A 12768-nucleotide genomic window follows, 5' to 3' on the forward strand; every position below is an offset into this window, starting at 1 on the left:
CGATGTCTTTTCAGACCTATGCAGCCGCAGCCCCTGGGCTAGGTAACCTGAGCATTTCGGTGCTCCAGCATAGCTTAACTATCCAAAGGTCCAGATCCTTTTTCGTTTCAGCTCTACCTAGTCGGATTCGTCCGATAACACTAACTTTACGAAATCTAGCATCCATAGACTTTGTCCCGCATCCCGCGTGAGAGTGCACACTCTGCACCCGATCTCCCTAGGCCTCCTGCTAGTAATCTGAAGGTTCAGTAGTACAGTCCTAGCGATCCCAAAGCCTTTGAGACTAGTTACTTACCTGCTAGTATTTCGCATTCCACTTTTAGAGTATATGGTTTTTCGTGCCCCTGGGGCATTTGTGTAAATTGTGCAACTTAAAGTATTTTCGTAAGAGCTTTGTATTGTGCTTAGCACCATGTCCTCATAAAGAGTCCAGGGTTGTTGTGTTCTAAATAAATATCCTTTTATTTTCATAACAACTTGTGTGGTGTCCTTTCACTTGGTGTTCAAAGGAGATATGTGATGGTATAACAGCTGGCTTAACACGCCCTCTAGAGTCTAGCCTAAAGACTGCTCTTGTCCATGCTACTAGGATAGCTGGTCTACGGTTGACTTACAACCAACCATCAATAAGGGTTGTTTGGACTGATACCAAGTTCTCACTAGAATAGTGAGCATTATATATCAGGCCAACTTCTCACATTGGTGAGCAGCGGTTGGGATTTGAGCTTGCTGTTGTTTTACCACACGTATCCTAAGAATATCATTTGAAAGATCACATAAGTACCCAGGTACATATAACTTAGCTTAGAATACTCTGAGTTCTACTGAACCAGCTGTTGTAGTTCAACAGGGCCTAGCACACCCTGACTACAACTCTAGCAAGGGATCAGTAGGCAAACAAATAGTGTAGATAGGTGCATCACTTACACCACACTAGAAGCATGTCAGACAAAGGAGGGAACTCAGAGACCCCCCTTGTGTCAGTTGACCTTCCACAGGTCACTTCCAGATATGCTGCTCTTAGCTTCCAGGAGATGAGACAACTGTGTACCTCCAGGAAGCTAAAACAGGGTTCTAACCCTACAATCCCATTTCTGATTGGTCTCTTAGAGACTTATGATGCTAGGAGGACTGCTAACACAGACCCTTCTTATCCAGATGGGAGCATGCCCCCCTTAGAGGGAACCCTTGGGGACCCTGACCTCAACTTCAATGCAGCAGTGAGTGAAGGTGAGAAAGAGGATCAGGAGTTGTCAGGGGATGAGGCAGACAAAGGTCAGGTAGAAGTCAGTAGACTCACCAGGACCAACTTAAGCAGGCATGAGAATGGATTTGGGGGACCCCCAGGGCCACTCTCAGGCAGGCTTAACATTGGTAATGGACGAGTTAGGTCTCTATCCAGAGGCTCTAACAGATCCATTAGAACCAATGGCTCTCAGACCTCTTCTCACAGAGGGATGACATCCACTCAGAGGAGAGAGCATGAGGCCAAGATGAGGGAAGTCAATCTGAGGATTGAAAGGGAAGAACTTGCCCTGGCCAAAGAGAGACTTGCCTTTGCTAGAGAGCAGAAATTGAGTGGGGTAGATCCCACTGGTGGCAGCATTTTACCTAGAGAAAAGGACAGGAGTTTAGACACTAGACACCTGAGTAAGATAGTGCCCCCCTTTAAACAAGGGGATGATATCCACAAATGGATAACTGCTTTGGAGAGGGCCTGCACCGTCCAGTGCGTCCCCCAGAGTCAGTGGGCAGCTGTCTTGTGGCTCTCCTTTGAAGGCAAAGGTAGAGATAAGCTCCTCACTACTAGAGCTGAGGATGCTAACAATTACCAAGTCCTGAAAAATACACTGACAGATGGGTTTGGCCTAACCACTGAGCAGTACAGGTTGCTGTTCAGGGATACCCAGAAAACTCAGTCTCAGGATTGGTCTGATTTTGTGGATTGTGCCACTAAGGCTTTGGAGGGCTGGTTGCTGGGCAGTAAGGTTACTGATTACACAGGATTGTACAATCTGATCATGAGAGAACAGAATTTAAACAATTGTCAGAACCAGTTGTTGCATCAGCACCTTGTTGACTATGATCTGACCTCTCCCCAAGAATTGGGAAAGAAGGCAGACAGATGGGTCAGAACAAGGGTTAAGCAGAACCAGGGCCAGAACCAGGGTGGTCAGAAGAAAGCAGACCAGAAGGGTAATACTAAGAATGAGCAAAATGACCAGAAGTCTTCGACAGGCCCCCAACAAACCAAAGAGGGTGGGGGTCAGGCTTCACAGCAGAAAAAGAAGACTCAAGAAGGCCAGTCTAAAAGGTGGTGCCAATACTGTAAAAGTAAAACTCACTGGTTTAGGGAGTGCACCAAGAAAGGAGGGTAAACTCCTACCACTGCAGCCCCTAAGGCAACTGCACCCCCTAGTACAGCCAGTAGTGGTAGTGCACCTCCCAAGGGATTAGTTGGGTTAACCTTGGGTTCTGAGGGGTATGACAACTTAGTTGGCACACTCACTCAGGCTGTCCTTGTCTGTACAGGGGAGGTGGATATATCCCCTGATGCCAGTCCCAATACTTTGGGCAAATACAGACAGACACTTTTTATAAATGGAAAGATGGCTCAGGCCTACAGGGACACTTGTGCCAGTGTCACAATGGTGACACCTAACTTTGTGGACCCTGGACAGATTATGCTAGGACCAGATTACCTAGTGACCAATGCCAGCAATGTCACTACACACCATAGTATGGCAATTGTTGATTTCTCCTGGGGAGGGGTAAGTGGCCAAAATAAAGTTGTGGTTAGTTCAGACCTCCCAGTTGAATGTTTGTTGGGCAATGATTTGGAAACATCCCTATGGTCAGAAGTGGAGCAGAGGACTCACATGGAAATGTTAGGCTTGCCAGCACATGTGCTTGCTGTGACTAGGTCACAGGCCAGAAGATGCCCCACTGAACAGGTGCTGGATCCTGGAACAATGGACCAGACACCTTCCAAGAAGAAGAGCAGTAGGGTTAAGGCATTGCCTTCCCCCTTGCCCCAGGTTGTGGATCAAGTCTCAGAGGAGGCTGACCTCCAAGTGCTGAGGGAAACTGAGCCTAAAGAACTTGAACCTGATCAGGTTGAGTTTCTGGGTTCAGGGGGACCCTCCAGAGAAGACCTGGGGTAGGCACAGTTAGACTGCCCTTCTCTTGAAACCCTCAGACAGCAGGCTGCTGCTGAGGCTGCAGGGAACGCCACAGGTGCCCACAGGGTATACTGGGAAGATGGACTCCTGTACTCTGAGTCAAGAGACCCCAAACCTGGTGCAACCAGGAGGCTGGTCACCCCCTTGTCTCTGAGAGGTTTCCTTCTCACCTTGGCCCATGAGATTCCCCTTGCAGGACACTTAGGCCAGAATAAGACTTGGGCCTCACATGAATGAAGATACCAAGGGGTTTTGTTGCTCCTGTGATACTTGCCAAGCCAGTGGTAAGTCAGGTGGCACAACAAAGGCCCCCCTTATACCAATGCCAGTGGTGGGGGTGCCCTTTGAAAGAGTGGAGATTGGCATTGTTGGTCCAATGGAACCCCAGACAGCATCAGGACACAAGTTTATACTGGTGGTGGTGGACCATGCCACCAGGTATCCTGAAGCTATTCCCCTTAGGACCACTACAGCACCTGTTGTGGCAAGAGCCCTAGTTGGAGTGTTCTCCAGAGTGGGCTTCCCTAAGGAGGGTGTCTCTGACAGAGGTGCCAACTTCATGTCAGGATATTTGACTGCTATGTGGAAGGAATGTGGTGTCAACTACAAGATCACCACACCCTATCATCCACAATGCAATGGGCTTGTTGAAAGGTTCAACAGGACCCTAAAAGGGATGATTCATGGACTACCTGAAAAGCTCAGGCGTAGATGGGATGTCCTGATACCCTGCCTTTTGTTTGCTTACAGAGAGGTCCCACAGAAGGGGGTTGGCTACAGCCCTTTTGAAATTCTGTATGGGCATCCTGTGAGAGGACCCCTGTGTTTGGTGAAGGAAGGATGGGAGAGGCCTCTCAAAAAGCCTGCAACCAACATAGTGGACTATGTACTTGGTCTCTGCTCCAGGATGGCTGAGTATATGGAAAAGGCATCTAAAAACTTTGAGGCCAGCCAAGAACTCCAAAAGGCTTGGCATGACCAAAAGGCTGTCCTGACTGTGTACAAGCCTGGACAGAAGGTATGGGTGTTGGAGCCAGTGGCCCCAGCAGCACTCAAAGACAAATGGTCTGGGCCCCACACAATCCTTGAGCAAAAGTGAGAGGTCACCTACCTGGTGGACCTTGGAACTCCCAGGAGCCCCCACAGGGTGCTCCATGTGAATAGGCTCAAAGCATATGTTGACAGGATGGACATGAGTTTGCTCATGGCCACAGATGAGGGACAGGAGGAGGAGAGTGACCCTCTCCCAGACCTGCTCACTCAGAATCCTGATGATGGATCAGTAGATGGTGTTGTCTTTTGTGGCAGCCTCTCTGACCATCAACAGAAGGATTGTAAACAAGTTCTTCAATCCTTCAGACATATGTTCTCTCTGACACCCAGTCAAACCAATTGGTGTACCCATGAGGTTGACACTGGTGACAGTCTGCCAGTTAAGAGTAAAATCTACAGGCAGCCTGATCATGTTAGAGACTGCATCAAGACAGAAGTGCAGACAATGTTGGAGCTGGGAGTCATTGAGCCCTCAGATAGCCCTTGGGCTAGTCCAGTAGTTCTAGTGCCAAAGCCTCACACCCAGGGTGGTAAGAAAGAGATGAGGTTTTGCGTAGACTACAGAGGCCTCAATGCAGTCACTAAGACTGATGCCCACCCAATACCAAGGGCAGATGAACTTATAGATAGATTGGCTTCTGCCAACTACTTAAGCACATTTGACCTGACAGCTGGGTATTGGCAAATCAGGTTAGCTGAGGATGCCAAGCCCAAGACAGCATTTTCTACCCCTGGTGGGCATTATCAATTTGTGGTAATGCCCTTTGGTTTGAAAAATGCACCTGCCACCTTCCAGAGGCTGGTGAATCAAGTTCTCACTGGGCTGGATGACTTCTATGCAGCATATCCTGATGATATAGCTGTCTTTAGTTCCACCTGGGAGGATCACCTGGTCCACCTGAGGAAAGTGTTAGAGGCACTGCAAGCAGCAGGTCTCACTATGAAGGCCACAAAGTGCCAGATAGGGCAGACACAGGTTGTATACCTGGGCCACCTTGTAGGTGGAGGCCAGGTTCAGCCACTGGAGAGCAAGATACAGTCCATCAAGGACTGGGCTCCTCCAACCACCCACACTCAGGTTCGAGCTTTCTTGGGCCTGACTGGTTATTACAGGAAATTTGTCAGAAATTATGGATCAATTGTGACTCCACTTAATGAACTGACAAGTAAAAAGATGCCAAAGAAAGTTCAGTGGACAGCAGGCTGTCAAAAAGCATTTGATGACCTAAAGCAGGCCATGTGCACAGCACCTATCCTAAAGAGTCCAGACTACTCCAAACCATTCATTGTCCAAACAGATTCTTCTGAGTTGGGTGTGGGAGCTGTTCTATCTCAGCTGAATTTTGATGGTCATGACCAGCCCATTGCTTTTATAAGCAGAAGGCTGACCCCCAGAGAGAAAAATTGGTCAGCTATTGAGAGGGAGGCCTTTGCTGTGGTTTGGGCCCTGAAGAAACTGAGGCCATACTTGTTTGGCACTCATTTCAAGATTCAGACCGACCATAAGCCCCTCTTGTGGCTAAATCAGATGAAGGGTGAAAACCCCAAACTGCTTAGGTGGTCCATTTCCCTACAGGGGATGGATTTTACAGTGGAGCATAGACCTGGCACTGATCATGGCAATGCAGATGGGCTCTCCAGGTATTTCCACTTAGAGCAAGAAGACTCACCTGGTCAAGGTTAGTTTATTGTCCCGAAGTTTGGGGGGGGGGGGGGGGGGGGTCATGTAGGAGAGTAGGGTCTGCAATCCTATGATCACCCCAGATTTTTGCTTTTTGCTTCACTGGTTTACGACTTCTCTGGCTGTGGGCCTGCTAATCAGACCCACAGCCTAGCTGTTCTCTCACTAAATTGACACGTGTACCTTAGATGCATTTACCAATTGGTACTGGGCCACCTTATCAGACCCTGTAACTCAGGGCATAGGTGTACCCAGGGCCTACCAGGGGCTGCAGCATGTATTATGCCACCCCTGGCTGGCCATCTAAATCTGACACAACTGGCTGCACGACAGCTGGGGAAAGGTGGTGTAATCACCCTTTGCTTTAGATATAGTATACCTATATCTAACCCTAAAATGGACACATAGATTCCTATCAGTCACTCCTATGGCAGGCCTTGACAATCCTGAAGGCAGAGTGCTTGGAATTATGTGAGATGGTGCTCTGGCATGAGCTGAGCCCGTTTGCAGCTTGCGGAACCAAGTCCTAATAGCTGTTCCATGATAACGCGTACCATATACTCTTAAGTGCATTATAATCCTCGCGGTTATATGCCAACTCTGGTATTGCTTTATCAAAACATGTCGAGTAAGGTGTCATACGAATTGGAATACTAACCCCTCGCCAATTCTGGCGACGGGGTTAGCATTCCACCCTTCTAGAGGGACATGACATGTATGTAACTGTGAACCCCGGTTAAAGTTAACTCAAGCCTCAGCATCACAAAATGGATGCTGCCACCACAGACACAAGTCTGACCTCCTGCTGCTGGGAGTCCTTCCAGCGAGGGAGGCTTGGACAAAGGGTTACCTGTCAGGGGCGGTGCTAGCACCATCCCAGACAGGGTTTTGTGTATCCTGGGTAGGCAGGGCTTTAGAGGAAGGTGACTGCAAGTGGCACCCCGGTGCTCACTATGCATAGGCCGGCTAGAACCAGTTCAAGGGGCACACCAGCCCTGACCTGGGGAAAGTCCGGCATGGGAGAGGGGTGTAACCACCCCCCTTCCTGGTCCCACCCATGGGCAGGACCTAGTCGCGTGCCAGCCCCTTTCCTTAGTATAAAGATAGGAGCGGGCCCCCTTCCAAATTAGATCATCTTTGAATCCTGAAACTACTTTCTACGAAAGGAACTCAAGACTTCTTCCTAAGATTTCTCCCTTGTGACTAAGGAGTAGTCACCCTGCATCTGCGGGCACCAACTAAGAACACTGCGGTTTGCTGCACGTCCTTCCTCCGGAATCCGACCGACCAGCACGACGAGACCCGGCTTCCCTGGCACCTCTGACCTCTACCTACATCGTCAGCTCAGCTGAGATCCGTGGGTGTGACGAGACCTCGAGGGACCAGCCATCTTCAGAACTGCAAGACGCTTATCCAGCACGACCGCCGAGGGATCCTTGAGTGAGTGCTTTGGGGTTCGAGAAGCCCTAACCCTGAGCAGCTCCAGCACCGAAGTCCAGCCCCCCAGCATCCACGAGATCTGCGTGGGGCCCTTCTGCTCTTTGCTGCTCACCGCGTTGTCCGGCTACTTGCCTGCTGGCTTGTGGCCCTCTTGACGACGCACCACGACGACAACACCGCTAGTCTGGTTGCTCCAGACTGGCCCTTGCTCCCCTCCAACAGAGGAGTACCCCGGACCCTCCTGGTCCACTCCAGACGCAATCTTGAGTCCACCGCGTGGGCTTGCATTTGCCAAGAGTTGTTGCCCCAATCCTGGGTCCAGCGACGTCAACAGCAGATACCTTCGTGGGACAGCTCGCACCTCCATCCTGGTCGCCGACAACGCCTCCTGGTCCGAGAGACTGCAGAGCCCAGCATCGCCCACTCACCTGGTCGAGGTGACTTCGTCCGGTGCCATCCTGGTATCCATCTAATCACTGGCTAGTGATTCAGAACTTGGTCCCCTCTGCTTACAGGTCTCCTTCTTCACCGATCCAGGCTTGGATCCCATCGAAATTCATCACTGGTCGCCTGCCAGCAACTTCTTCTTTAAGGCTCCATAGACTGCAACGAGGATTCCCAACGTCTTTTCAGACCTATGCAGCCGCAGCCCCTGGGCTAGGTAACCTGAGCATTTCGGTGCTCCAGCATAGCTTAACTATCCAAAGGTCCAGATCCTTTTTCGTTTCAGCTCTACCTAGTCGGATTCGTCCGATAACACTAACTTTACGAAATCTAGCATCCATAGACTTTGTCCCGCATCCCGCGTGAGAGTGCACACTCTGCACCCGATCTCCCTAGGCCTCCTGCTAGTAATCTGAAGGTTCAGTAGTACAGTCCTAGCGATCCCAAAGCCTTTGAGACTAGTTACTTACCTGCTAGTATTTCGCATTCCACTTTTAGAGTATATGGTTTTTTGTGCCCCTCGGGCATTTGTGTAAATTGTGCAACTTAAAGTATTTTCGTAAGAGCTTTGTATTGTGCTTAGCACCCTGTCCTCATAAAGAGTCCAGGGTTGTTGTGTTCTAAATAAATATCCTTTTATTTTCATAACAACTTGTGTGGTGTCCTTTCACTTGGTGTTCAAGGGGTATATGTGATGGTATAACAGCTGGCTTAACACGCCCTCTAGAGTTTAGCCTAAAGACTGCTCTTGTCCATGCTACTAGGATAGCTGGTCTACGGTTGACTTACAACCAATCATCAATAAGAGTTGTTTGGACTGATACAAAGTGCTCACTAGAATAGTGAACATTATATATCAGGCCAACTTCTCACAGTGATCTGGTGGGAGGCCGTCCTCATCCATTAGGGACTCATACATCAGGAGGTTGTTGCTATAAAAGTGTCCAACTGGGTGTAAACCTGCTGCGTGACAGGTGAATAGTTCTGCTGATGATGTAATGGTGCACTGTCTGGGCATGCAAAGCACAGGTATTGCTGGAGGGTAAGTGATCCCTGCACGTGTTAGGAAAAGAGAGAAATGCTAACAGCGGTATGCTACCCCCAACAACAGACTTTGAGGCAGACCCTCGGGCAAAGGGGTGGGACATGTGGAGTACATCCCGCAAAACATGGGTCAGGGCTGTTGTCACAGTGTCTTCAAGTTGTAAGCTCAACATCGATTTAGCCACCCATTGGAGTTGGGATGCAAGGTAGTAGTGCTTGGAATGAGGCACTGCAAGGCTGCCTCGGTCCATGAGCAGCCCTGCAGCACGAGTTAATAATATAATCCCTTTTCCAGGGATCCGATGAAGGTAGTGGGGAATGTAGGAGAGTAGGGTGTGCTTCCTATGGTCACCCCCACTTTTTGCTTTTGCTTTACTGGTTTTCGACTTAGATGTGGCTGTGGGCCTGTTAATCAGACCCACAGCCCAGATGCACTCTCTCTAAATTCAAGCCATGTACTCTAGGTACATACGCAATTGGGAATTGGGTCACCTTGTCAGCCCCTGTAAAAGTGTACCCTAGGTACTCAGGGCATAGGTGTAACCAAGGCCTACCAGGGGCTGCAGCATGTATTGTGCCACCCCTGGCTGGCCACTCAAATAGACACAACTGGCTGACCACTCAGCTGGGGCAAGGTCGTGTAATCACCCCTTGCTTAGGTGTAGTATTCCTATACCTACTTATATATAGACACATAGTAACCTATAAGTCACCCCTATGGCAGGCCTTAACAATCCTGAAGCCAGAGTGCTTGGTTATGTGTGAGATGGTGCTCTAGCATGAGCTGAGCCTGTCTGCAGCTTTCGAAACCATGTCCTTATAGCTGTTCTATGATATTTCCATCCCATATACTCTTAAGTGCTTTAGGAACCTTGCAGTTAAATGCTAACTTTGGTTTGGCTTTATCCAAACATGTCGTGTAAGGTGTTATACGCTTTGGAATACTACCCCCTCGCCAATTCTGGCGACGGGGGTAGCATTCGACCCTTCTAGAGGGAGAATACATGTTAGTTCTGACTATCCCGGTTGAAGTTAACCAGAGGCCCAGCATCACAAAATGGATGCTGCTGCCACAGACACAAGTCTGACCTCCTGCTGCTGGGAGTCCTTCCAGTCATGGAGGTTTGGACAATAGGTTTCCTGCTTGGGGAGGTGCGAGCACCACCCCAGACAGGAGGATGTGTATTGGGACAGGGAGGGCTGAATAGAAACAGACACTGCCTGGAGCACTCTAGGTGCTCCATGCATACCCCAGTTCAAACCGGTTGCTGGGGCACTCCAGCCCCGGCTCTGGCGCGAAACTGCACAAAGGAAAGGGGGTGTAACCAACCCCCTGCCTGGTCCCACCCATAGGAGGTACCTAGAAACCAAACCAGCCCTCTTTAGTTGTATAAAGGTAGGAGCTGACCCAGGAGACTTTAGATTAATCCTGGAATCGACTTGAGATGAAACTCTGGACCCTTCGACATTCACCTGAGCTGAAGACTGAAGAAATCTCCCTTGTGGCCAAGGAGTGACCACCCTGGGCAATCAGGCACCATCCAGCAACTCGACGGCTTGCTTTGTCTCCGTTCCCGCCGGAACCCGAGCACAAAGCCTGACAAGACCTCGACTTCCGGACCTCTCTGACCTCACTGCACGACTCCAGCACAGCTGAGCCCCGTGGAAGGCGTCGGAACCCGTGGAAGCAGGCAACTTGGAAAGTCTTCAACTTGCTAACAGCGCAGCTCCTGAGGCCTCCTCGAAGGTGTGCACTGGGGACTGAGACACCCCGACACCAAGCTCCACCTGCACCGAAGACCAGCCCTCCACACTCCACGAGATCTGCGTTGGGCCCTTCTGCTTGTGTTCTACTCCACGCATTGTCACAGTTGCTGGCCAGTTGGCTAGTAGCCCTGTGACGACGATCCTTTGAAAATCCATTGCTGGTCTGGTTGCTCCAGACTGGCCCTTGTTTCCCTGAAAAGGTGAAGTACCTCAGACCCTCCTGGTCTGCACCAGAAGCTCTTTGTGTATCCTGCGTGATTTGCCTTTGCTTAGGCTTGTTGCCTCCGATCTTGAAGCCGACCCCTCCATCTGCGAGAACCTTCGTGGGACAAGTCCTCTCCAGCACCTGGTCGTCCTCGACGCCTCCTGGTCTGGGTGGCTGCAACGACAAGCTTCACGACAGCACCTGATTGCACCTCGATGACGTCTGGTTCCTTCCTGGTTCCACCCGGTCACTGGCTAGTGACCTAGACTCGGTCCCCTCTGCTTTCAGGTCTTCTTCAACTCCGATCCACCCTTGGATCCACGCGGATATCTTCCTCCTGGTCGCCTGCAGCATCTTTCTTCACAGGCTCCATAGGCTTCAACGGCGAAACCCGACAAATCTTCACACCTATGCTCCCGCTTCCTGTGGGTGAGGTAACGCGAGTACTTCGGTGCTCTCAAGGGTATTGACTATACAAGTGTCTAGGTTATTAGTTGTTTCCTTCTAGCTAGACCGGAAGTGTCCTACATCTTCATTTACTTACCTTCTAAGTTCCCATTGACTTTCTATTGACTCTCGCATGAGTGTACTGACACTGCACGCGCCGCCTGTGGGTCTCCTACTCCTAACCTAAGGGTCAGATAGTGTAGCCCCAGCGATTCTCTAGGCCCTAGGCCTTCCCCTTTCCCAAGTTGTGGTTCTTATACCACTTACTTAGTATATGGTTTTACGTGCCCCTAGGGCCTAACTGTAAATTGTGTTATTTAAAGTATTTCTGAGTATAACTTGTTATGTGCTTTTGCCTCTGACCTCATAAAGAGTTCAGGGGAGTGTGTTAGTGAATAAATACATATATATTTTATATATATCCTGTGTGGTGTCCTTTCATTTGGTATTCAAAGGGTTACATATGGTAAAACAGCTGGCTTTACACGCCCTCAAGAGTCTTTTAGCCTAAGACTGCTTTGTCCATGCTACCTCTAGGATAGCTGGTCTATAAGGTTGACTTTACAACCATCACCATAAGGGTTGTTTGGACTGGTGCAAGGTGTTCACTAGAATAGTGAACATCATATACCAGGCCAACTTCTCACAGGAAAGTATAGAGGGAGATTGGCAAAGTAATAAAGGAGATAAACCATTTTAAGGAGTGCTATATGTCCCGCTACTGACAGCAGCAGCGTACACCAGAAAGCCATCTGCGTTCTCAGGGAGGTAACAGCTCTTTGCAGATTGGCATCATATAGATGTTCTTCTGTGTGGGACACCATGTTGCCCAGGTAACGTAAGATGGAGGATTGCCAGGGTAGGTGGGTCTAGCTGAGTCCGTCAGTGAACAGTCAATTGGTCAAAACAAGATTTAGACCAATTGACCCGAGGCCGAATAGGTGGGCATAGCAGTCTACTTTGAGTGCAACAATGTCTGGGATGGGTTGAAGGTCGCAAAGATAGATGATCAGGTCATCAGCATAGTGAGAGACGGTGTGCAGACCGTCACCCAGCAGGATGCCCCATTCTTTGCTCCCGGCGCAGAGGGCAACTGTCAGCGGCTCCAAGGCTAGTGAAAAAAGTAAGGGCGAAAGAAGGCAGTCCTGGTGGGTTCCCCTGTAAATCTGGAATGAGTCCAATATCAAGGGGCCTGTTTTGACCCTAACTGTTGGACGGGTATAAAATAGCTTAACCAGTTTGAAGTATCGACCTTTAAACCCATAGTGTGTTGATGTTTTGAATAGAAAGCCCCATTCTAGCTAATGAAAGACTTTTGGCCAGATCCATCACCAAACAGCCCGCTCGGGGACCACGATTCTGGTGCATATTTTAGGATTCAAAAGAAGCATCTTAGGTTTAGGGATGTGCTGCGTGAAAGGCACAAATCCATTCTGTTTAGGGGGTAGCAGCATGGGTGCCAGTCGAGTTTCCAGGTTCTTAGCATGTATCTTATAATCCATGTT

Source organism: Lissotriton vulgaris, chromosome 6 (genome assembly GCF_964263255.1).
Source record: "Lissotriton vulgaris chromosome 6, aLisVul1.2, whole genome shotgun sequence".
Lineage (NCBI taxonomy): Eukaryota > Metazoa > Chordata > Amphibia > Caudata > Salamandridae > Lissotriton > Lissotriton vulgaris.